A 26,219-nucleotide genomic window follows, 5' to 3' on the forward strand; every position below is an offset into this window, starting at 1 on the left:
TGTGCTGTTCACGTTTACATTAAATTCACATTATATCTTCAAAATAAGTACCATGCAGCTGGGACAAATAACTGATAAGCTCAAAATGCATGAAATAACAAGGGAAAAATAAGTGTGTCCACTAGTAAACCTACAAACAAACAAAATCAAACCAATGTAACACATTTCATGGAAGCGTTAAAATTTTCAACTAAAAATTATAAAATCCTTTGAAGGCAGAAAGAGCTCTATTCTGAGTAATATTAAGGTGCTCAACCACTATTTTAAGGATAGAATCAGAAAGTTAAAGTTTCAAATGAAGTTAACGAATACTTTGAAGAAAAAAAAAACAGAAGGAAAGTACAAATACTGGCATTTTGATAAGTGAATGAATACTGCACACATTTTAGGTTAACAACCACACTCAGAAAGCTCTTCAGAAGGTTCAAGTTCATATAAACAGTGGTGCTGGCACTGAAGCTGGCAGGCAAACACTGGCTTCCACTGGGCTCTAGCACACATCCCTGACATTTCCAGTCTTTTCATTGTTATATTTGACACTCACTGTTTTCTAATGGTCTTGTCCAGTTTTTAAGTTATCCTTCTGAAATTATAATAATAAAGCCTATGAATGTTACTTTAAGAAACAATCAGAAACAATCATCCCAGTTCTCATTCTCTTTGGCATCTTTATCTTTTAAGTACAAGAAGAGCCTGGAAGAAGTATGGAGAGTCTTTGATGGGCAGGGCAGGGTGGGGAAGAGGTGAAGGCTTCAGTTCCTTGCTTAGCAAAGTTCATATTGACTTTGCTACAAGAAAGGGTCCTTATTAGCAACAAGCTCTCAATCCTTAAAGATCACTATCCCCCTCTAAGGAGAAATATTTCCCTTCCAGAGTAGAATCTCAGGTCATTCAGCCCAATTATAAAATAAATCATGGGGAGACATTATGATGATTATTGAAAATAATCAGTTGGATCATAGTTGGAACCCTATTATTTGAAAATCAGCTTTATTTTCTCATGTTCGGTAATATCATGTACTTTTCACTTATTAATGATTATATTTTATATAGACAAGAATGATTCAGTTAATCCTTGGAAAATATAATTTAATAATATAGTTTTGCAAAAGCTTCTGTTTGATATCAGCTGAAGTAAATATTTTTACACAGAATCCATAGCAGTATTTGGTCTAGCCTCTCCGTGCTCTGTGTACCACAGAGGATCCCCCACGAGTGAACTACAGACTAGAAGAGCCAGAGAATTTACTTTCTGCACCAGGAATTGCTGTTATTGGCATTACGGCCTGAGAAACATGTAATAAATAAAATCTCAGACTGGTAACAGAATAGATACTGTTGGTTCCTACCTATTTTGTTATCTGGAACTTTTTAGGAATAATAGGTAAACTTTATTAGTAACATGTTTTGTCTCCTCTTCATTTCTGCCTATGATAGAAGAGTGATTGCTTCTTCTTTGGATTCAAAAGGCTACTCTTTTTGGAGTCACTTCTCCTTCTTATGACAAAATGTTATTTTTTAAGAGCATATGTCATCGGGGGCTGGGACAATAGTGTTTAGAGATAACACTTTTCCTCAGAGTTTTCAAATCTCTCTGAAGAGATGACATGATATAGTCACAATAATTCCTTATAAATCACTTTTGTACTTTTTTCATATTTGCAAAATCAACAGATGCTGGGGAGAGGTAAATTATTCAGACACTGATAGATCTGAGTGCCCCAGCAAATCACCTTATGAAATAACATGGAATAAAGACAGAATTTATGGGTGTGCTTCCTGTGGTTCCATTTAGAAAAAAAAATACAACTTAATGAATTTCAATAAAAAGATTAGGCTAAATATGTGTGAAGCATTTTTTATATCAAGGAAAGTATGATTCATTAGGATAACTATGAACTGTGCATTTCTTTAACGCAATTCTTGGTTGAAAACCAAAGTTAAACATATTCAAAATAAGGGCCAACTCTGATTTTTATCAGGTTTGACCAGCTCACAGGAAACCAATATCCTGTTTGGGACACCATGTGATCTGGCTCATTGAGAGAATACAGTTTACAAACCGAAAGTCATGGTCTGAAGCCCTTAGCAGGCAGAGTGCGAGAACCTGCTTTTTTTGGGGGAAATCTTTCAACTTTTTTTCTTAGTAGAGAGAACACGTTAGAGAGCATGAGAGGAAGTGTTTATTGTAACTGGTTGCATTTTTTTTCTTTAAACTGTGCTGTACATTTAGTATAGCCTACTATAAATAGGACTCTCATTAAAATAAAATTCATCTCCATAAGTGAAACCTCTTGTGTTTATCTTCAACTATTCAGAATATGTACCTCACTGTTTCTTGAAGAACACAAACCAAAACTATAAGCATTTGATGCATCAGATATCCTAAAGAAATTTCAAATTCAGTATGTCCAACATTGGGCTTAGTACATGCCCCCACACCTGTCCGCATGGCCTATAGCCAGTGGTATCTGCTGATGCCTGGAAGAGGCTTTCCCAGAAGGCGATGCATGGTGGCTGGTCACATGGTCCCTGGGGCCAGCAGGGTGACTCTCAGCTCAGCCAGTGTCAGCTTGGATAGGGCTGTTAACCTCTTAGAGCCTGAGCTACCTCATCTATAAAGTAGCAATCATCATATCTATTTCACATAATTGTAAGTACTACATTATATTAAACAATGTCTATAAAACACAAGTGAAGAATCTGGTACATAGGTCAGGAAAGTTAAAAGGTCACACACACACACACACACACACAACAAATTATAAACAAAATTTAAGACGTCAAAGACAAAAGATGCAGGCTTTGGCAGGGAATACAATCACCATGAAGCCCTTCCAGTGATGACAAACATAATCCATCTCATGCTAAAATCAAGCAAGAGTCAGCAAACTATGGCTCACGGGCCATTCTGGACCCACAGCCTATTTCTGAAAAATAAAGTTTTATTGGAACACAGCCACACCCACTTATGTATTGTCCGTGGCTGCTTCTGTGCCACAACAGCAGTGTCGAGTAGCTGCCAGAGAGGCCATTTGACTGGCCAAGCCTAAAATATTTATTATCTGGCCCATTACATAAAAAGTTTGCTGACTCCTGGTAAAAGCTCAGTGTCCAAAACAAAACAAAAGTGGCTTCTTGAAACCACAGATCATAAAAGGTAGGAAACTAAGGAATATGACTAGAGAATTTGTAAAGATTTTTTTAAATACGCTGTAACTTCTCAATATTTCTTAATTTTTGTTCCCATTGTAATTGGCAACAACTACAATAACCAAGTATTTCAAAACCAAAATGAGTTTGTGTTCTAGTTTTCAGAGAGATAAGGGACTGTATTTTAATTACTGATAATTTGGAGGTGTTCTAGTTTGCTAATGCTGCTGGAATGCAAAACACGAGATGGATTGGCTTTTACAAAAGGGGGTTTATTTGGTTACACAGTTACAGTCTTAAGGCCATAAAGTGTCCAACGTAAGGCATCAACAATTGGGTACTTCACTGGAGGATGGCCGATGGCATCTGGAAAACCTCTGTTAGCTGGGAAGGCACATGGCCAGTGTCTGCTCCAAGTTCTGGTTTCAAAATGGCTTTCTCCCAGAACGTTCCTCTCTAGGCCTCAGCTCCTCAAAAATGTCACTCTTAGTTGCTCTTGGGGCGTGTGTCCTCTCTTAGCTTCTCCGGAGCAAAAGTCTGCTTTCAAAGGCCATATCCCAAATGTCTCTGTAAGCTGAAGGTCCTCTCTCAGTTCCAGTGCGTTCTTCAAAGTGTCCCTCTTGGCTGTAGCAATCTGGCTCCTTCTGTCTGAGCTTATATAGTGCTCCAGTAATCAAGGCCCACACTGAATGGGTGCGGCCACACCTCTATGGAAATTATCCCATCAGAGTTATCACCTACAGTTGGGTGGGGCACATCTCCATGGAAACACTCAAAGAATTCCAATCTAATCAGCACTAAAATGTCTGCCCCACAAGATTGCATCAAAGAATACGGCTTTTTCTGGGGGACATAATATATTCAAACCGGCACAGGACGGAAGAGGAATTCCCAGAACACATCATGGTGGCAACTGGGAAAAGGAGGGTAAAGGAAGCTGTAATCCTAGAATGTGAAAGAATAGGACAAAGAGTATGTGGGACTTAGCATTAGAAGTGAAACACGGAGCTGTTATCCTGTTTGCCGGAAGGCTTCAGCTACTGCCTATACAGCGAGTCATTTGTTCTGAATGAACTAAAGTATTCAGAATTCTAAAATTGACTTTCTTCTTTAATATCAAATAAGTCTATAAATTTATTAGATTCTATGTCAAATAAATTGAGAAATGTGTTTGAATGCTAATTTAATTACCTCACAGTAATGAGATTTACTTTTACCTATATGGCTAGCATGCTGGTTTGTCATTCTGAGTGGCTTAGTCTGTGTATAAATGCTAAGGGTTTATCATATTTCAACAAGAAACATTACAGAAGACCAAAGCTACCTTATTTTGAGGATTCTCATGCTATGAATGGCCTCAAATATAAGTAGCCATTCTATCTTAGTTTCCAAAGGCTGCCACTAACTGGGTGGCTTAAAACAAAAGAAATTTATTATTTCACAGTTCTGGAGACTAGAAATATGAAATCAGGGTGTCAGTAGGGCCATGCTTCCTCTGAAACCTCTAAAGTCAAATCCTTCCTTGCCTTTTCTAGCTTCTGGTGTTTACGGCAAACCTTTGCCTTCCTTGGCTTGCCACGTGCCTTGGTAGCACTTCAGTCTCTGCCTTGGTTACTACACAGCATTCTGCCCTCTGCCTGTGTTTCTTCTCCCCTTCTTATAAGAATGTCATTCATGTTGGATGAAGGGCACACCCTATACCAGCATGACCTCATTTCGACTTAACTAATTCCATCTGAAATGACCCTATTTCCAGTAAGGTTACATTTTAAGGCACTAGGGGTTAGGAACTTTGACATAACATTTTTTGGGGGAAGGGGTACAATTAAACCCATAATAATTTCTAAACTTAACTGCTACTAAAGTCCTTAAAATACCATTCTTTGGCATATTACCACTGCTAAACTATGATGTACCTAGACAAAGAACAGTGGGAATTGAGATTAAACTGTGGTTTAGTTCAACTTTTGTATACATTGTATAAGCTTCTTAGGAACTGACTCAAGAAACCAGTCTTCTACCTCAGGCACTCATCTTCCATGTTTGGTCATATTTAACAAGGATGACTCTATTTTTCTTATGCATTCTTTTTTTAAGCTTTAACCCTACAGTTTTTCTACTGACTAGTCACTTGGGTTCTCTTTAAGCCATACTATCTTCCCTTCCACTGACGACGTGTTTTCCAGAGAGTCCTTCAGAACAGTTTTGACACATTCAGATATCTCTGAATTCTATGGTCACACTAGATGATGTTATAGCCAGTATAAGTCACTCCTTTGACAATGACATTAGAAAGAGGTATTCCTTAAAAATTTGTTAATGCTAAGCATCTAATGATTTAAATTACTTCAAAGAAGAGTGCTATATAATTTCAATTTTTTTACTGCTTCTCACTTATTCATGTTATTGTCATTGCTTTTATTTTGCTTTATCCATAAAGCTGTGCTGCATGATTTTCTAATCTTTGTATTTTTTTCCTTTTTAGTTGTTGAGCACATATTTTATTATCTAGATTTATGGCATGTATTCTTTACACCTACTATACTTCTGGTGATACTGTACAATACATGACAAATTGCTGCAGTTAGATTTTTGATTTTTGAACTCACTCATTTTTCTGATTGTGGCATATTTCAACGCTTGCTTCTCTTCTTCTATCCTACCAGCATTTTGATCATCTCCCTGACTTTATACTAGAATGATCATAACAAGGGCAAAGAGATACAACTCAAATCAGTCAATTTTTAATTGCTAAAAGTCTGTGGATTTCACCTTAGTGGTGTCAAAACTGTCCCTCAGAGATAATTACCATAATTATGGATAATTGTGTGATGGCTTTGATTGCAAAAAGTCATAATCACAAAAATTGGGTCCTCCATAACCCTATTTTTTAAGATATAGTACTGTTAGCACATCCTTTTGAATGTTTGCAACAGGGAATTACAGGGAAGGATGCTCTCGGGACTGTATATCATGCAAAGAAGAACCACAATCCACTGGGAAGTTTTCTTCCCTGACAACGTATCCAGCCTTTGCCTGGAGTCCTGCAGCAGCTTCAGAGGGCCAGGAAATCTGCTGAGACTCTTTCTTAAGAGAGGGGCATAAGAAACAGGAATTCAATAGGGGGCTGCAAAATTAAGGTAAACAAGGGAAAAATCAGTGGAATATCCTAATACAAGGTGACTAAACCAGGCTTAAAAAATTTGAAGGACAAAATTAATGAAATCTTTGAGTTAACCCTTCCTTTGTTAACTTTCCTGATAGTTTCTGGAAAAAAAAAAAAAAACTGTTAAAGAAAAAAAGGAAGTCATTTTAAGTCATGTCCCAGTCAATACAATTTCTTAGAGTACTTTGGGTTTTTGGGGGTGGGGATGGTATGGGAGGAGACGCAGACAGAGGAAATATCTAGAACAGCTATTGGGATTTTATTTGAAGTTTTCAATTAAGAAATTAATGCACACAATAGGAGATACTATTTGAAAAGCATATATCTGTTAAGAGTTTAATATCCAGAATATATAAAGCAAACCTTCAACTCAAAATCAAAAAGACAAGTAACCCAATAAGAAATAAGCAAAAGACCTGAGTAGACATTTCTCTAAGGAAGATATACAAATGGCCAAAAAGCACATGAAAAAATGCTCAACATCATTAGCCATTAGGGAAATGCAAATAAAAACCAAAATAAGATATCATTCATCACCCACCAGAATAGCTACTATTAAAAAAATGGAAAATTACAAGTGTTGGAGAGGATGTGGAGAATAGGAACTCTCAATTATTGTCGGTGAGAGTGTAAAATGGTGCAGCCTCTGTAGAAGAGAGTTCGGCAGTTCTCCAGAAAGATAAATACAGAAAAAACACAAGACCCAGCAATCCTACTCCCAGGTATACTCCCAGGTATATATGACATGGAGTTGAAAGCAGGGACTCAAACTGATATTCACACATTCACATTCACAGCGGCATTTTTCACAATTGCCAAGAGATGGAAGCAACCCAAGTGTCCATCAACCAATTAATGGATAAATGAAATGTGGTATATACACACAAAAAAATATTATTCAGCACTAGAAGGAATAAAGTCCTGATATATGCAACAACATGAATGAACCTTGAAGACATCATGTAAGGTGAAATAAGCCAGACACAAAAGGACAAATATTGTTTGATTTCACTGACATGAAATAATTAGAATAAGTAAATTCATGGAGTCGGAATGTAGAATACAGTTTACCAGGAGATGGGGTGGGGGTAGGGAATAGGGAATTCAGGTTTAAAATGTACAGGGTTTCTATTTGGGATGATGGAAAAAATTTTGGTAATGGATGGTGGTGATGGTAGCACAACACTGTGAATATAATTAACAACACTGAATTATATATTTGAATGTGGTTAAAAGGGGAAATTTTTGATTGTGTACATGTTACCAGAATGAAAATTAAAAAAAAAAAATCCATAGAACCGCCCAACAGAAACAGTGAACTTTAAATTAAACCATGTACTATAGTTAATAGCACAAGTATAAAAATGTGCTCTCATCAATTGTAACAATTGCATCACAGTAATACAAGGTGTTAATAAAAGGGTGGTATACGGGAATCCTGTATTTTATGTGTGATTGTTCTGTAAATACACAGCTTCTCTCATAAAAAAGAAATTCATGATGGCAACTTGATGTAAATAAAGAATTGTGCCGACACCTACAGGCACAATGGAAAAAATCCAACAGGTATGGAAAAATAATTACAGGGAGGAAGACTCACAAAAGTACTAACATATTTAGATCTTTCAGAAAAAAATCAGAGCTACAAGATCCTAAATCAGTGAATGATTAACAATTCCACAGCCATGGAAACAGTGAAAATGGTTCATGTGCATTTGGGTTAAACATGCCCCCGATGGTGCCAATTCAGGAGTTTAAACCTATGAGTCTATTAGTTTTCTTCTAAACCAATGGGCAAACTGAGACCTCCCCTAGCTAGTCATTTTGTGAATATGTACTAATGGTAAAAGGAGAAGTAGATTTTAATATGTTTCTACTTACTAAATTATTCTCATCAATATATAAACCTGCCTTCGCAAGAAAAGAATCAAAAAACTTCCCTTGACCTCACTGTTTCCTTCCAGCTCCATTTCTCTGTTCCCCTTCATAAAGAAAACCTTGAGAGAGTTGCCTGTTACTGCTTAGCCCACATTCTCACTTCATATTCACCCTTCAACTCATTTTAACTAGCTTTTCTCCTTACTACTTCATTCAGTTTGCATCTGTCAAAGTCACCAATGACCTACACGTTGCCAAAATCCAGTGCACTTTTCTATTCTCACCTTATTGGCCCTCTCCTCTTAGCTTGCTTACCTCCCGTCTCCCCCCCTGCTTCCCACCCTCTCTCCCTTTAGTTCACCACCTAGTACTTCTCAGTCTTTTTTGCTTGCTCCTATTCTTTGCTTAGACTCTTAGTGTTAACGCTCCCTGGAGGTTTCTTCATTTTTCTAGCTCTTACTCTGAGTTACCTGACAACAGACTCTGAGATGGCGAATTGTAGGCAGTGTGTGTATTGAAGGGTGCCCTTGGCAGATATTCCTGCAAGGAAGTGTAGAAGGCCGGTGTGGGCAGAGGGAGACATTGACCTCAATGTGGTTGTGAGTGAGGCCTCAGGCAATCACATGGCAGGCTCTGGAGATGGGATGGCCCTTCAGAGCTGCCCCAAGCTGAGGAAAGAAGGCTGGGCCTTTCTATCTTGCATTGTCCAGTCATTGGCCGCGGTGGTACGCAACCCCAGGAGAGGCACCTCACTTGGCCAAGTGCTATTCTCTGTGAAGACAACAGCTGTGAGCAATGAATGAGCTGCCTATATTCCTAGCAGCTGGGAAATGGGTATGTCAGCACCGAAGAGGGGACGTGGGTGAGCCACTGAAGTGTCCAGTACAGTCTACATCCTCTCACTAGGTGATCATATTCAGTGGCATGGCTTTAAGTACCATTTACAGGAAAATGATTCTAAAATGTATTGTCAGCATTATTGTCACTGAGCTACAGATTTTCAAGGACAACCACTTACTTGGCATCTCTACTTGAATATCTAATTAGCATCTCAAATTTAAGAGTCCAAATAAGAATATTCATTCCAAACATCCCCACACTATACCTACGCAACATGTGTCTCTCCCAGTTTCCCCCCTTTCAGTATAAGACACTGCCATAAATGCAGTTGCTTAAGACAAAAGTTAGTAGTCACCTTTTACTCCTCTTTTTATCTCTGCTTCCACATCCAGTCCATTACCAAGTCCTCTTTGGCCTAACAACTTTATCTTCAAATAGATTCCTTGATCTATCTATTTTTTTTTTTTTTTTTTTTAACATCCACTGCTACCATGTTAGTCCAAACCACCATCTCCCACCTGGAAAACTCTATTAGCCTTCTGACTGGAGTCTTTGATACTGATCTTACAATGCTGCAGCTTTTTGCAACATAGGACCAGAATTATCTTTTTAAAACTTATATCTGATTATGATATTTCTCTGAGTAAAATCTTACTATGCCTTTTCCCTTTGTTCTTAGAATAAAGTGAAACTTCTACCATAGTTCCAAAAGTTCCAATCTTCAAGCTTTTTTCTTTCTCCTTTGAACATACTAAAGTATTCCCCCAAAGGGCCTCTGCACTTGATGTTCTCTCTGCCTAGAATGCTTTGCTCCTAAGTTTTCACACGGCTGTTCCAAATTGGCTGCTTATAGCTGTGTACAGGCATTACACAACTTCAGGGGCAATGATTCACCTCAACGGTAATCGTAGATTTGTATAAATATGGCAATGTTCCTGAAGATGGCAGTAAATGTCTTGAGGAATAGTTTTTTCTATGTCACACGAAGCCACCATGTAGGTTAATGGGGCAGCTGGCTGGCTTCTCCTTGTCCATCAGGTCTCAGCTCAAATGTTATCTCCCCAAAGTTTCTCAGCCTCCCAATCTGTAGAATCTAGTCCCCTGATTAATCTCCATCACAAATGCCTGCTTTATTTTTAAATGTGTTTGTCACCATCTGAAACTATATTATGTATTTGTTTACTTATGTAATTTTTTTGTCTCCTCCTTTCTGGAAACCATGAGAACATGAACACAAGCTGCTTTTTTCCCTCACTCTGCTTCCAACAGAGAAGCCAGGATATAACACATAGTAGGCATCACATAGATATTTGTTGATTAAAATAATTCATTGCCTAACAATATTGCTACTGCTGAGAAAAATAATACAACATGTAGTTCAAACTAATGATGGGTCAACAGGACCAATTTTGTAAAAAAGAAAATGGCATTAAGTGAGTTATTCCTCTAAATGTGTTTCTCATAAATAGCAGTGAATTACTGGGTGTTAAAAAGATGAGTCTACGAAGAAAAAGCCGTGCTCTGTTTACTCTGCTTAAGGAAGCAGGAGATCTGGCATAATCTGAAACATTAAAATAAACATTTCAATTTTATATTAAAAATGCATCCATATCAAACACTGAATTCCTCAACAATAAAAAAGTAGTGTGACCAGTGAATAAGTTAGTGAATTGTTAAAATAGGTCAATCCAGTATTCTTCATACAACTGGAAAGCACACAGAAATACAACTTGAAATCAAACCAGTTTTATTTAGTAGAAATATTAAAACTACAAAGTATTTGATGAGGGACTGAATCAGGAAGGCCAAAGAGAAAAAGATGACAGGAGACAGAAAATAAAATTTACTCATTGGGAATGACTTAAAAAGGAAGTTAAGTAGATATCAATTGGAATGGAATTTGGCCTAAAGAACGGTGGTTCTGGTTGTTCAGAGAAGAATCCTAGCATAGTTGAATTTTGAGTTGAATCACAAATGAATCAACGAATGTCAACTTGTAGTCAATAGGGGAAGCATGAGATGAGGATGAGATAGAAGGAAGATATTACTAACAAAGGAAAAGTATGGGTGAAGTTTAGAAGGATCGCATAACAACTAATGTTCCACTGAAGTAACCAAGGCACTGTGTGAGGCATGGAATAAGCACCCAAAAAGTATATGGTAACTGAATGATTGACAGACTGAATAAATGCATGCCAAATGGTTAAACTCTTGAAAATGTTTATTCTGCTTTTAAACTAGACAGAAAACTGGGAAAAGACAAAACATTGTGAAAAAGTCAGAAAAATAATAAATTTTCATGAGTTTTTAACCTCTGTCAACAAAGAATATACTCAGTGGCCATCATACAAGAACAGTGAATTCTATCTGTCATAAGAAAGTGAAAGCCAAACTAAACTATCAGAGGTGGATTGAAGAAAAGTGGAAATAGTGGGAGAGAATTTTAGCAAACCAGATGAATTGAAAATAGCAGTGTTTAATGAGAAGCATTATAAGGTAGCAAAGGAATTGGTAACAATTTTCATCTACTAGTTTTGAGAGCTTATGGAAACAAGATAACTCTTGAAAGCAAAGTGAAATTTAACAGATCTTTCTAACAAAGAGAGAAATTATGTCTAGAGTGACCAAATATAGTCAGTTATACTGTGATATAGAACTAGAGATACAGTAGAACAAATTACCAGGCAATAAATTTATAATCACATAGAACAAGGTAAAGGCCTGAGTAGAAACCTACAGGAGAATTTGGATCATGAGCAAACTTTTTATCTTTGTTATTGATTTCAAAATCCTCAGAAAAAAGCACTAAAGTTAAGAGTTAGCAAATTAGACTTGAGCATTAAAATCCCTATATGCAGATCCTTGTTTATTCATATTCTCCTCAGTTTGCTTCCATGTAGGATATTTCTCCCCTTTGGGGAGTGTGTAATTTACATCCTTTTGTTATCAGTCGTGGGTCACATCGTGGGAAAAATGATTCCCATACCCAAATAAAAACCTGTTCTGGATTGTTTTCTGAAGCACGCACACTTGGGACCACTATTAACCTGCCAGCTTTCTGAGAAGTGAGTGTCACAAGAGAATCTGACAAATAAACCAGAGAGATGAAAGATGAAAAGTCCACAAAAAAAGTCAGACATTCTAGTTGATGTGGATGGCAGTGTACTAAGTACACTTACTAAACAGATCAGGCCCAAACTGCCAGCACACCATGTGTGTGAGATGAGTGTTTGGAATTGCCTTGCTCAAACAGATTTATCAGATAACAAATAAAAATTAAACAACCACAGTTTCCACTCTTTGACCCTGCTGCATGCTCATGCACAGGAAAAAAAAAAAAAAGAAGGAGCAGGGCAACAACCTCTCTGCTATCTATTCTTGTTTCTCAATCTTGTGTTCCTTTGTCTAGTTAATATTCTCAATGTTTAGTGCTCTGTCTTCTTTTCCTGAAAACAAAATATTACGTACCTATGTCAAAACAAAGGGCCTGTTTATCAAATCCAAGTGCAAGCTTCCATGGCCAAATTTCTAAGTTAAACAATATAATATGCATTCACTTATGTACAGACCCAAGAAGTAGCTAAAAGAATTTAAAAACCAATCAGTGCTTAAATTTCCCATCCAAAATGTACTGGTAAAAGCAAAGTATTAGCTGTTAAGAACAATTTTAAAACTCTATCCATTTGTTCATTTAAAATTTAAACAAAAAGTGTTCCTCTTTTTATTTGGTAAAACAAAACAATTTACTGGCTTTATTCTGTAAGTAGCCAACTATACACAAAAAGAGTGCGGTGGGATTTTAGTGTAGACTGGAGCCAAATGGTTAAAATTTCCCAGGCTACAGACATCAAAGTCACTGTCACTTAGTTCAGTGCCTTTCAAACTTTAACGGTTGAACCAGTCCCCCAGGAAACTTGTTAAAATGCAAATTCTAAGTCCGCAGGTCCTGGGGCGGGACCCGGTTTCTGCATTTCTACTAGCACTCCAGCAGTGTCAGTGCTGATGGTCGCTGCACCACACTCGGGGTTAGTGCATGCTCCTTAAGAGTTCAAGCCAGTCACTGCAAAGGCTTTGGTCACTTATTGGATCCTCATATAACTATTAAACAGCCCATCTCTCCATAGTATCTTTTCTCATTTGTGGATGTGACCAGATATTTCTTTATGAGCCTTAAGCTCCTGGGTTCAAATATTAGTTCTGAAATATGAGATCTTAAGCAAACCACCATAATCTTGCTTAGACTAAGTTTCATCATCTGCAAAATACTTGTAATAGTAATCTACTACTTAGGGTTGATACAAAGAATAAAAAGATAATGAATGTAAACTGCCTAATAAAGTGCCTGTAATAGAGCAAGTGACAGAGCAAGTACTCAGTTAACGTTTGTTGTTGTTACTGACACTGCTGTTGTTGTTATGATGATCATAATGAGGATGTTGATGAAGATGATGATGATGTTATTACTGTCTCCTGTTGGGGATTGAGGGAGTCAACAAATAGCAGTCCTATATCTTCTTCCTGAGTTTGAGACCAAATGAAAAATAAAAATGAAACAGAGATGGAGATCAAATATTGCTCTATGTTTGATAAAGCTGAATTGGAGAATGACTTGGGATAATTATCAAACAAACTTTCCAATACTCCAAAAATTGAAACTTGGACTCCCAAACTGCAATCCTCCCTTTCCAGGAGCAAAGCCTGCCTTGCTGAGCCTCCTGCATGGTCAAGTTGAGAATGCATGGCTTCCTGTGAAGGGGATTCTCTGAAACAGGGAGAGAAAAAATGGCTGATATATACCTGCTCCTCCTAACTTTGCCAGTAAGAGAGGTCTACTTCTTCACCCAAAGAAAGGAGCAAAAATCTTCTCACCTTATGTCTCCATGAGGGAAATGTAGCCTTCCCCAACACTGCTTACCATCCTCTATCCTATTCTTATGTTGTATGTACTGGTTGCAATTGGGCCATTTTAAGTTGAATATCTGCTTTGCAAGCGCTGTTTTAATTGCCAGCTGCTGTGTCGGTAATTTTACACACATTGTTTCATTTAACCTTCACGAAAGTTATGTAAATATTATTGCCTTCATTATACAGATGAGGAAAATAAACATAGAGATTTCACATGTCATATCCCAGTGTAAGAAGGGAATTGGGTCTCATGGGAACTCTCTACTAAGCCACTTAGAGTATTGAAAGGGAGGCAAATTAGAATTGGACCTTCAAAATCAGAGTGCTGCTTCTTGGTATAGACCAGAAACAGAAAACCCATGTTTGACTTTCGATGAAGATGTTTTTTCTTATAGAATTCCTCCCCTAACCAGTAAAAATAAGTCCCAAAGTCACTGTGAAGACTGCTGCCAATTTTTCTGAATGTTAATCTTGTCTTAGCAACATAAGACTTTGGAATGTCTTTCTCTTTCTCATCCTTCAGGTTTCAGATTAAAAGCAATTTCCTCAGAGAGTCTTTCACTGCTCACCTAATTTAAAATAGTACCCCTGTAATTCTGTCATGGCACACCATTTTTTACCCTAATGGCATTTATTCAAATTTGTAATTAGATTTTTATTGATTTTGTTCAGGTGTTCAATGAATGTATGTTTCTCCCAGGGGGTCATAAATGTTTTTAAAGCAGGAGACATGCTTTTTGTTCACTATCATATACCCATTCTAGAATATAATAAGTGCTCAACAAATGGTTGAATAAATGAATGAATAATGATTTAGTGAAGGAGTAAATGATAAAGGTGTTCAAATCCAAGATTGTCATAAAAAATATAAGAGTGTTGTATGAAAGGAGGGAAGGTTAGCACTCCCCTTGACAAGGATGGAAGAGGTCCTTGGGCCTGTACAACATGCATATGGTTAAGGCATTGCCTACTTCGTGGCATCTAACCATTATTTTTTTATTAGCTTACAAGGGGTGACAGTGTGATTGTGAAAGCCTTGTGGATCACAGTCCTTTTATCCAGTGTATGGATGGATGAGTAGAAAAATGGGGACAAAAAACTAAATGAAAACTAGGGTGGGACGGAGGGGATGATTTGGGTGTTCGTTTTTACTTTTATTTTTTATTCTTATTTTCACTTTTTTTGGTATAAGGAAAATGTTCTAAACATAGATGGGGTGATGAATACACAACTATATGATGGTACTGTGAACACTTTGGATGATTTTATGGTATGTGAATATATCTCAATAAAATTGAATTTAAAAATACACAGAGGGATACAAGTGCTGGAGAAAATGTGGAGAGAGGGATATACATATTCCCTGTTGGTAGGGAAGTAGAATGGCACAGCCCAGCTGCAGGGCAGTGTGATGGTTCCACAGGAAGCTTAACTGTGGGGTTGCCATATGATCCTGCAACCCCATTACAGGGTTTCTACTTGGAAGAACTGAGAATAGTGACATGAGTGGACATTGGACACTGGTGTTTACGGCAGCCACATTCACGATTCACAATGGATGGAGGCGGCGTAAGGGTAAATTGACTGATCAACAGAATGGTGAACTGTGGTGTATAAATACAATGGAAGAAAGAAGAAATGAAGTTGTGAGGTATACAGCTAGGTCAGTGGACCCTGAGGACAGTATGTTGAATGAAATAACCCAGAATCAAAAAGACAAACACTATAATGCCTCACTAATATGGACTAACTATAATGTGCAAACACTGAGAACTGAATCTGAGAGCATGGATTATCAGGGGAAGTCTTATGGTAAAGATTCCTAGATTGTAAGCTCTTACAGAAGTCACATCTATTCGTGAGTTGTAATGGTTATCTCTGAATTCTGAGATGCTTAGCTGTTTGTGTATAACCTGGTCAGTCCCTGTTACTTCAGGTATCTGTGTGACACCTGAGACTCAGAACCAGAGTTCAGCAGCTATGAATGTCAGCATTACCTCATACAGCAAATGTTAAAAAAGCTGAAAAAAGAGATCAGTCTTCAATTAGAGATAGGAACAAAATGGACTCTATTAGAACTAAGGTAAATCAGACTAAAGGGAAAAGGATGATATTGATTGTGTTTTAAAACCTCAACTTCTGTGTGAGACCAAAGGACGAGATGTTCATTTGTTGCAAAATCTATACTTTCCGTAGCACACTATATAATTTAACTTGTATGATCAGTTAATTCAAACACCATAATTATATGGAACCTTGAATGGGGGTAAGATCTGGTTGGTTTGTACAAGTTAGCACAAAACCCCGATATATCCCAGAGTAATTTGGGCAGAGAATATAAAGTATTTGCAAAGCCCCCTTGAGGGCTTGGGGAAAAATGTGGAAACACTAAACTTCTACACCTGGGGAATTCCTGATATTCTCGCAAGCACTGGGGACTACCACTGAAGTAGGCTGATTCCTCCATCATGGGTCTTGCCCTTATGAAGCTTGTTACTGCAAAGGAGAGGCTAAGCCTACTTATAACGGTGCCTAAGAGTCTCCCCCAGAGAACCTCTTTTGTTGCTCAGATGTGGCTTGTCTCTCTCTAAGCCCACCTGGCAGGTAAACTCACTGCCCTTCCCCCTATGTGGGACATGACTCCCAGTGGTGTGACTCTCCCTGGCAACATGGGACATGACTTCCGGGGATCAGCCTGGACCTGTCACTGTGGGATTGAGAAAGCCTTCCTGACAAAAAGAGGGAGAGAAATTAAACAAAATAAAGTTTTGGGGGATGAGAGGGCTCAAATGGAGTCATTCTGGAGGTTATTCTTATGCATTGTGCAGATACCCCTTATTGGTTTTTAGTGTACTAGAATAGCTAGAATACCTGAATCTGTTGAACTGCAATCCAGTATCCTTGATTCTTGAAGACGACTGTATAACTATATAGCTTATACAGTGTGACTGTGTGATTGTGAAAACCTTGTGGCTCACACTCTCTTTATCCAATGTATGGACAGATGAGTAGAAAAAATGGGGATAAAAAGTAAATGAATAATGGGGGGGAAAAGGAGTATGAGATGTTTTTGGTGTTCTTTTTTACTTTTATTTTTATTCTTCTTATTTTTTGGAGTAATGAAAATGTTCAAAAAATTGATTGTGGTGATGAATACACAACTATGTGATGGTACTGTGGACAGTTGATTGTAACTCTGGATGATAGTATGGTATGTGAAGATATCATTAAAATTGCATTTGAAAAAAATAAAAAATAAAAAAGTAAGCCAGGTAATATCACTGGCTTCCTGGCCCTCCACTGGCTCCCCACTGTACCTGGCTCATGGTCCCTGATGTCCCCAGTGCTCACCTCTCCAACCTCATTTGCTGCTCTGTCCTCTTATCCCCAACACCAACCACCCTGGTCCCTTGCTTTTATGAACATGTCAAGCATGACCTTGCCTGGGGAGCTTTTCACTGACATTCCTTCTGTCTAGAATTTTCTTCTTCCAGATATCCATGTGGCTTGCTCCACACTGCTTTCAAGTCACTGCTTAGAGGTCATCTTAACGAGATACTTTCCTTCACCACTCTGTATAAAATAGCTCCAGTCAATCTCTTTTCCCCTTACCCTGCTTTAATTTTATCCATAGGACTTATGACCCATGACATCTTTTATGTGTTTACTGTTTGTCTTCCAGCCTTAAAATGTAAGCTCCACGGTAACCTAAAATGTTCAGAATATATAATAAGGTTGAACTTAAAATGTTTGGAAATAGTTATGGGGCGAGGGTAGCTCATTATTGGGAATGTAAGGAATAGTGCTGTATTTTAGTTGAATTTGGTTGAAAGAGATTGTTTAGAGTCATGTATGTCACCAATTAACACTACAAATTTAAATAAGTTCTTGCATGAACTAGTATTAATTAACAGTTAATTAATAGAGTGGTAATGTGGGGAAAAATACCTGTTGCAAGCTATAGATTATAGTTAAGAGTAATACCTTGAAATTCTTTCATCAACAGTAAAAAATATATATAAGGAATAGAGAAGACCACTAAAATGGAGCTCAAGGTATTCCCTGCTGCTTTGTCTAGATTTTCCAGTTTTCATTATCGCATTCATAAAATTCAATGACGTTCACCTCCATGGCTTTTCACCCTCTTTGCCCTGCCTTTATCACAACCCCCTGCCTTTCTGTTTGTTTGCTGTTGTTATTTTAATTTTTTGTTTTGTTTTTTGAAAATCAGAATGTCTACATTTTCTTCCACTTCAAAAGACCCATCTCCACAGATTCTCACAGACTCCTTTGTAGTTCTTTATACCAACGAGGGGCTGCAAGGCCATTGCACTGGCTGACCCTCTGCCTGGAACACACTTCCTCTAGATACCTGAATGACTTGCTTTCTCTCTTCCTTCAAGGGCTTGTTTAACTGTCACAACAGTAAGTTGTACACCTACTCTCCTATTTAACATTCTAACCTATCCCCCCCATCAACACTCTTTATCACTCTTAGTCTGCTTTATTTTTCTCTTTAGCATTGAAAACTTTCTAAAATACAATATAATGTATTTAATTATAATGTTCATTATCTGAGTACTTCCACTAGGATGGAAATTCCATAAGAACAGTGTTTTAGTCAGTTTTAATCTCTGTTATGTCCCCAGCTCTTAAAACAAACTGCACATGCCAGGTGCACAATGTATCTGTTTTTAATAAATGAATTCATGGACTCTCCACAGCAAAACTTTCAGCAAGTTAAGGGCAAAGACTGTGTCCCCTAGTGGTTGTATAAATCCATAAGAGAGTGCCAAGCATTGAGAAGGTACTCATACTTCCATGGTGACTGTTCACAGGAACTGACTGTCTATAGAAGCCAAAGGGAGAGTGCATAAAGTGTAACTTGTGCCAAGTATTTAAACTTAGATTTAAAAAGATCAATTCAATTCAGTTTCCTAAATATTTATTGAGTGCCTACCAAGTGCCAGGGCCTGGGTGATAAGCTAAATAAATGACAGTAATTAAGATGCTATCCTTTTCTTATTGTAGCTTGCATTCTGGTGTGAAATCCAGGCAAGAAAACATGCCATGCAGTGATCTGTGTAATGATTGGTGAAGTAAAGAGGACATGAGAACAATCATCTGAAGGTGAGGAAACTGAAATTAGAGAGGTTGATGTATTATGTCTAGTTAATGAAAACAGCAAGAGTCCCAAAGTTTCTTGACTCATAGTTAAAAACTGTTCAATGCAACATTTGTTCAATGCCTTTTATTCTCGAAAGGCCTTGTGCTAGGGGCTGGCAATAAAACTACGAGTATGACAGGAATCATCACATGATTTAAAAAACTAATGGAAAAAGTTCACCTTTCTTCTTTCTTTTTCTTTTGTTTAAACTTTATGTATCAAAAAATTTAAAAACAAACAATGAAAAAACATTTCAGACAAAACAAAGGATTAAGAAAAACAGCCCTTTCTTCTTAAACTCATTTAACTTCCATATTAAACCTTCCTGATTTTCTCTTACTTCCCTGAAGAAAATTTCTTTTTTTCTCATCATTGCCACCTTTGTTCATTTCTCAAATGTAAGCCTTGTTTAATCTATGTCCTCTTCTATTTGTTATCTACACTTGATCTTTGGAAGATCTTAGCTACACCAATGGCTAGAGTTCTTACCTTCCCAGGCTAGCAATCCTTGGAGTCAAGTACTGTGATGTTTAATTTTTATGTGTCAACCTGGTTAGGTTATGGTGTCCAATCATATGGTCAAACAATGGCCTAGGTGTTTCTGTAAAGATATTTCATGGGTGGGATTAGCCTTTACAATCAGTTGACCTTAAGTAAAGGAGAATGTCCTCCATAACGTGGGTGGGACTCACCCATCAGGTGGAAACCTCAAATGCAAAGAACTGAGGTTTCCAGGAAGAAGAAGGAATTCTGCCTGAAAACTATACTCTCCACTCCTTGCTGAGTTTCCAGCCCAGGGAATTTGGACTCAAGACTTCAACATCACTCTTGCCAGAATTTCCAGCCTCCAGCCTGCCCTATGGAATTCAGACTTGCCAGCCCTCACAATCATGTGAGCAAATTCCTTATAATAAATCCCTTTATATAAAACAATCTCTCTCTCTCTCTTTCTCCACACACACACACACACACACACACACACACACACAAACACACATACACATACATATAGCCTATATCCTGTTGGTTCTGTTTCTCTGGAAAACCCTGACTGATACACACACACACACACACACACACACACACACAAACACACAAACACATACATATAGCCTATATCCTGTTGGTTCTGTTTCTCTGGAAAACCCTGACTGATACACACACACACACACACACACACACACACACACAAACACACATACACATACATATAGCCTATATCCTGTTGGTTCTGTTTCTCTGGAAAACCCTGACTGATACACACACACACACACACACACACACACACACACACAAACACACAGACACAGACATATAGCCTATATCCTGTTGGTTCTGTTTCTCTGGAAAACCCTGACTGATACACACACACACACACACACACACACACACACACACACAAACACACATACACATACATATAGCCTATATCCTGTTGGTTCTGTTTCTCTGGAAAACCCTGACTGATACACACACACACACACACACACACACACACACACACACACATGCACACAATCCAACTCTTTTTACCTTCCATATTCAACTTGTTGGTAACTCATGTAACTAATCTTGCAACATGGATTCCCCAATGAACCATGGCTTCTGATATTCACACTATCATGTAGGTGTAGTCCCTTCTCCTTGAATCTTTGCCAGTTCTGTGACTTTCTTTTGAACAATGAAAGAAGTGGAATTGATGCTGTGTGACTTCCAGGACTAAGCTGTAAGATGGCTTGCAGTTTCCAAATAGGTCTCTTGGACTATTGTTCCAGGGGAAGCCAAAGCCGTATAAGATATCTGACTATTCTGAGCCTGCCATGATAGGAAGACCAAGACAACCATGTGAAGAGGCCATATGGAGAAAGAGGAAGATATGGCCATCCCTCAACTGTTTCAGCCTTCCAGGACCAAATACCAGTCATGAGAGTAAAGGAGTACTGAGCCCAGTCAAGTCTTTAGAAGATTCCAGCCACACCTACCATTCGACAGCAACTGCATGAGAACCCTCAAGTGAGAACCACACCACTGAGTGCAGTAACCCACAGAACCCACAGGTAACAATAAACTGTTGCTTTAGGCTACTAAATTTGGAGTGGAGTTTTACATATCAAGAGATACCTGGAAACACTCTCTGTCTATATATCCCTCACAGCTATTCACCTTATCCATTCCCTCTGCCTCTGATTTTATTTAAGCCCTCAGGGTCTCTCACCTAAACCAGGACAAAAATTTCCTTACTGTGATTTCTTCACTAATGTCTTCTGTCTTTAATATAATGAAGTTTAGCAGCTATCTTCATAGAACACAGATGTGATCATCCATTACTTTGAAATAAAAAATATCTGATAAAATGCAATGAAGAGGAATCATTTTAAAAAAAACAGATGAAAGTGGTTGAAGAAGAAAAGGAGAGGGCATCTGAAACGCATTAGCCTGCTGCCAAAGTTTCATCTTCCTCAGTGACACCGAGAGGCTCACAGAGCATAATCACACATATACTCACATACATATACACACACCATATGATTAATATAATTGCTTATTATCAGGATTTTGGTTTATATCTCTGTTAAATTAATTATAACTTCTTTGTATCTATTGCAAACCAAGTATATATGAAGAGTTACGATAGAAATGATGGAATAAAAAACATTCCCTTACAATAGAATGGAACCAAATAAAGATGGAAGAAGTGACATACAATGGAAAAACTGATTAGATCTTACAGTGTGTTCCAAATTTTCTTCAAGATACTTATCATGAAGAGTTGCTTAAAATTTTTCAAGCATAAGTTTAAAGATATTAACCAGTAAAATAACTGAGATAATCATATCCTACTTGAAGTCCTAATTTATATAATAATCAAAATAATTGACACAGAAGAACTGAAATTAACTAATTCTTCAATATTATTATGAGGCTATAAATAATGCTCAGTAAAGATATCAAAATCAATGATTCCAGGAATTCCTGAGGAATATCTACTCAGATATCCAGTAGCCATACAATCACCTATGGGTACAACATGCTATAAACAAAGAATGATTATAAATGTGGTTATATAGTGTGTCACCATTTGAAATATTTTTAAATTCCTCAAATTTTAGAGATTACAATGAAATAACATCGAATGCTGGCAAGTATAGCTCCTAGGTACCTACCAGTTAACATAAAATAATTCCAGCCATTTTGCTTGGAGTGTTTTTTTTTTTTTTTTTTAAATTGCTATGACCAAAGGAAATAAAAATCTAAAGTTAGTGATTTTTATTCAGATATCACTCCCTCCCCTCCCCCCAAAAAGAACTAACCTAATAAAATATCAAATACATTATCTACAATAGTTTTATCAAGTTTAGAACACTGATATTTACACAATAAAATAAGAGGAAGTAAATATAATAATAAGCCATCTTTTGGGGGAATGATAACTAAATTAGGAGCTTTATATCTAAATGAGAGTATATATCAGAGTACTGAGTTCCCAAGTTTTGTGTGCCATTATATCCATTAGGTTAAATAATCAAGCATGTAGTTAAGATAAAAAATTGACAGCAAGCATAATCTAACTAGCTGTTGATTCAGTTCTGAGTTATATTGAAACCTTATGCTAACTCACAGTCACAGCTTCGTATTGACAGAAAATTATGTATATTTTGCAATGAGATAGAAATGTTTGACACAGCCAAATCTAAATCAGTACAAATAGTGAGAGAACAACTTGCTGGAAAATTTGATAAAAACAAACAAATAATTATAACAATATAGTACTTTAAAAATTACAAAGTGCTTTTTACATACTTTAATAGGTACTCAGGAATTCATCCTTACCATGAGTAATAGTAAACTGTGAAAGATCTTGTGTAAGGTAAAAACCTATAAATATCCAATCTTATTTGGGAGTCATTAACTGCTCAGCAATTAAGGACAGCTAAAAATTCAGCTTTTGTATAATGAATATATTAAAAATTTATCTCAGGGCAGGACACTGGATTGTGTCTTTGAATTCTAAAACATGTTTAAAGAATTAAATTATCATGTTTACTCACCATATGAAAATCTCCATATTAAATCCTGCAGTAGGAGCAGCATGGCATAACAATTTATTGCACATGCCCTTGAGTCGTGGCCTGGCTAGCTTTGAACCCCAGTTCCAGCACTTACTTTTCTCTCACTAGTAACAGTGGTCAAGCTCCTTAACCTCTTCACATCTGTAAAATGGGAGTTATTCTCAAAATTACATGTAAAACTTCATTCAAAGTGATTAACACAAAGCCTTGGATATTTTTGTCTTATTTCCCAACCCATTTTCTCACAATTGCCTCAAAAATAAAACAATTCACATTTATGCAATATGTTACTATTTTAAAACATGTTATCACACATATTGACTCATTTGATTCTCTCACAACAGCCTAGTGAGGCTGGTATGATCATTATTCGTATTTTACAGAGGAGGACACCTGAAGGTGAGAGAGGTTATGACTTACCAACATCTCTTATAGAGTTAAATGGTGAAAAGAGTTTTGGAACTCGAATAATCATTTGACATTCCATCCCTCTCCCAGGTTGTTAAAGCAAGTGTCCCATAATCTCTTTATTCTTCCTAGTGATTTGATCATCTTCATTGTTTAAGATTCAGTTCAAATTGTCACCTTTTATTTTGCAGGAAATCTCCCTTGATTCCCACAACAAATTATTACTAGGCAGCCTCTCCACTGATGAAAATTGGTTTATACCACTCAATTACATAAATCATCACACTGTATTTTAATTTTGGATTTACTTCTCAGTTTTCCACATTAGCTGGGAACTCCTAGACAGTGGAGTTTTGTCTTGTTCATCATTGCATGCTTGGTGCCTGGCACAGGGCTGGGTGCCTCAGACATGCTATACCTATGTTTTTAAATGAATGAATAAAAAAATGCTTATGCTTGGACTTGAGTTATCCTGATTGTAGCTTAGTTCCCCTCTTCACTTTACATCTAGGCACAGGATCTGACCACATGTGAGGTCACAGTGACTGTTTCTAAATGTCATTAGACACCAAAACCAAAGCTCTTGCCACCCCGTATTCTGATAATTTGCTTCATTGTGTAATTTCCATTGTCCAGCACATATTGAAAAGGTCAAACACTTGGACTTATGCAGGTTGAATGCTACAGCAAAGGAACAGTTCCAAATTAAATGTCAGAATCTCTGGAGTAAAGGGTTTGTAAGCAAGAAGGGAGTCCTTAGTGTTCTTGGTGGATTACAGGACACTTTGGAGCAAAGTTTATTTATTAAAGCCCCAGAAACCATTGGTTTGATTGGCAGCAAGGTTAGTGGCCAGCTGGAACTTGCAGGGGATGGAAACTTACAAAGATTTAAAGTGTACAAGTCAAAATCCTTTCCCCTTAAGGATTTATTTTATTTTATTTATTTTTCCTTCCTCATATTTTGATCTTCCTTTGATTTAGCTCTTATATCTTCTGTCAGAGCATTCTGCATCTCCAGATACCTGTGACTCTCAGCCTTGTATCACAAGTGGGCATTTATGTACCTTAGGACCCTTTCTCAATTGCTAGCTCCTTCCAGGGAGGCATTTATATTATTGACCTTGTTGTCCTCTCTATAGTGAAAATTTTAAAGTAATACTGTGCTAAATTCTTCTTTGTTGTTGTTAGTGGCAATGATGTGTCTGTCAATTGTGTGTAAATGTGAGAAGACAAACCTTAGCTTTTGCTCATGTGGGCATGAGCACATGACTTTGGTTTGTGTGTTTGAGTAAGGATGTGTTTCCCAAGACCACCCCTTCAATGTCATTCTTGCCACTTATTTCTACTAAAAAACACAACTTTTTTTGAATTATAGTATATGCTTCATATGAGAAGTTTTAATACATGCATTTTTATTCATACAATAAGGCTGAAAGGCAGGCATGAAACTCAGGACAGAGACTGACCATATTTGTATACTATCCACTTCCTCAGTCAGATGGACAATATATGGTCTAGAGACATTAGAGAGATCTTACCTTATAACCTGAATTGTAAATTGATAACAAATTACTTTCAAAATAAAGTTGTTTAATCATTTCTACCAATAACACTGATTTTTACTTGACTTCAATAATTTTCATATTGTACAAAAATATTTTTATGGCTTATTATCAATTAAAGATGTTAACCCTGCTAATTATTTTAAAGTCTGTGTTTCACCTCCTTAAACATTATCACAGAGCACAATGCCAATTTCCATATTATTGGAAATAATAAGAGTAAGTAAATTTTACATATACATTTTCTTTCATCTAATTGTGAATTATTACTTCAAATGCCCAAGCTAAATTCCACTCATTTTTATACTGTTAACTATAAATTGCAAATGTTATTTTTTAAATCAAGATTGTCTTAGATTCTTTACAAGGAGATTTAGTTTGATGAAGTACCTAAGATTCAGAGAAAAAAGTATCTATATGTGTAATGTATGTGTGCAAATGTGTATAAAAGAGCACAAAGGAATCTTAGATATATGATTAAAACTATTTAATATTTACAGGTGAGGAAATCATGTCAGCTTTTAAGAGATTTACCCAGCTCATTACAGAATCTGGGTGAGGAGCAGTTCCTCACACTCAATCAGAAGGTTTGAATCTAGGTTGTCTATATGCCCCACTAAAATATGATTTTATTAATCATCAAATTCAGTAGAATAAACATTTTTTCTTTGAATAGTATATGATGAACTCTGTGCTAGGTACTTTCTTCACCAAAATCCTGTTACTAAGTGATCAGTGCACTTGTAAAGTCAGTTTAGATAGATCACAAGTCAACCACATATAAGTTTTGACTGGAAATTTACTTCGGCCATCTGAACTTCCGTTTTCTCGTATGTAATATAGGATTACTCCAAGGATTAAATTACATGCTGTTTGCAAGTTCCTTAATGGAGAGACTATAACTTAACTTGTTTCAAAAAGTACCTCTCTACTTTTCTTCTCTTTGCACTACATTAAGTTTTCCATTGACAGCTTTGATATTTATTGTTATTTATTTTTAAAAATAACTGTGAAGTCATTACAATTCCTGTTCTCTCTTTCATTCTCTTAGACCTAAAATATTACGCGCT

General features: G+C 37.0%; 1 protein-coding gene and 1 non-coding gene across 21 annotated transcripts in view; one reads left to right on the plus strand and one right to left on the minus strand.

Moving 5' to 3' along the window:
* MYT1L (myelin transcription factor 1 like) overlaps positions 1-26,219 on the minus strand; it is a 578,669-nt gene that overhangs the window by 355,981 nt on the left and 196,469 nt on the right. The gene's annotated exons all lie outside the window — the stretch shown is intronic.
* Positions 14,816-14,939, plus strand: LOC119517014. Its single transcript, XR_005213442.1, has one exon. It is a non-coding gene; the product is annotated as a U6atac minor spliceosomal RNA (small nuclear RNA).

This window comes from Choloepus didactylus, chromosome 20, assembly GCF_015220235.1.
Source record: "Choloepus didactylus isolate mChoDid1 chromosome 20, mChoDid1.pri, whole genome shotgun sequence".
NCBI classification, from domain to species: Eukaryota; Metazoa; Chordata; class Mammalia; order Pilosa; family Megalonychidae; genus Choloepus; species Choloepus didactylus.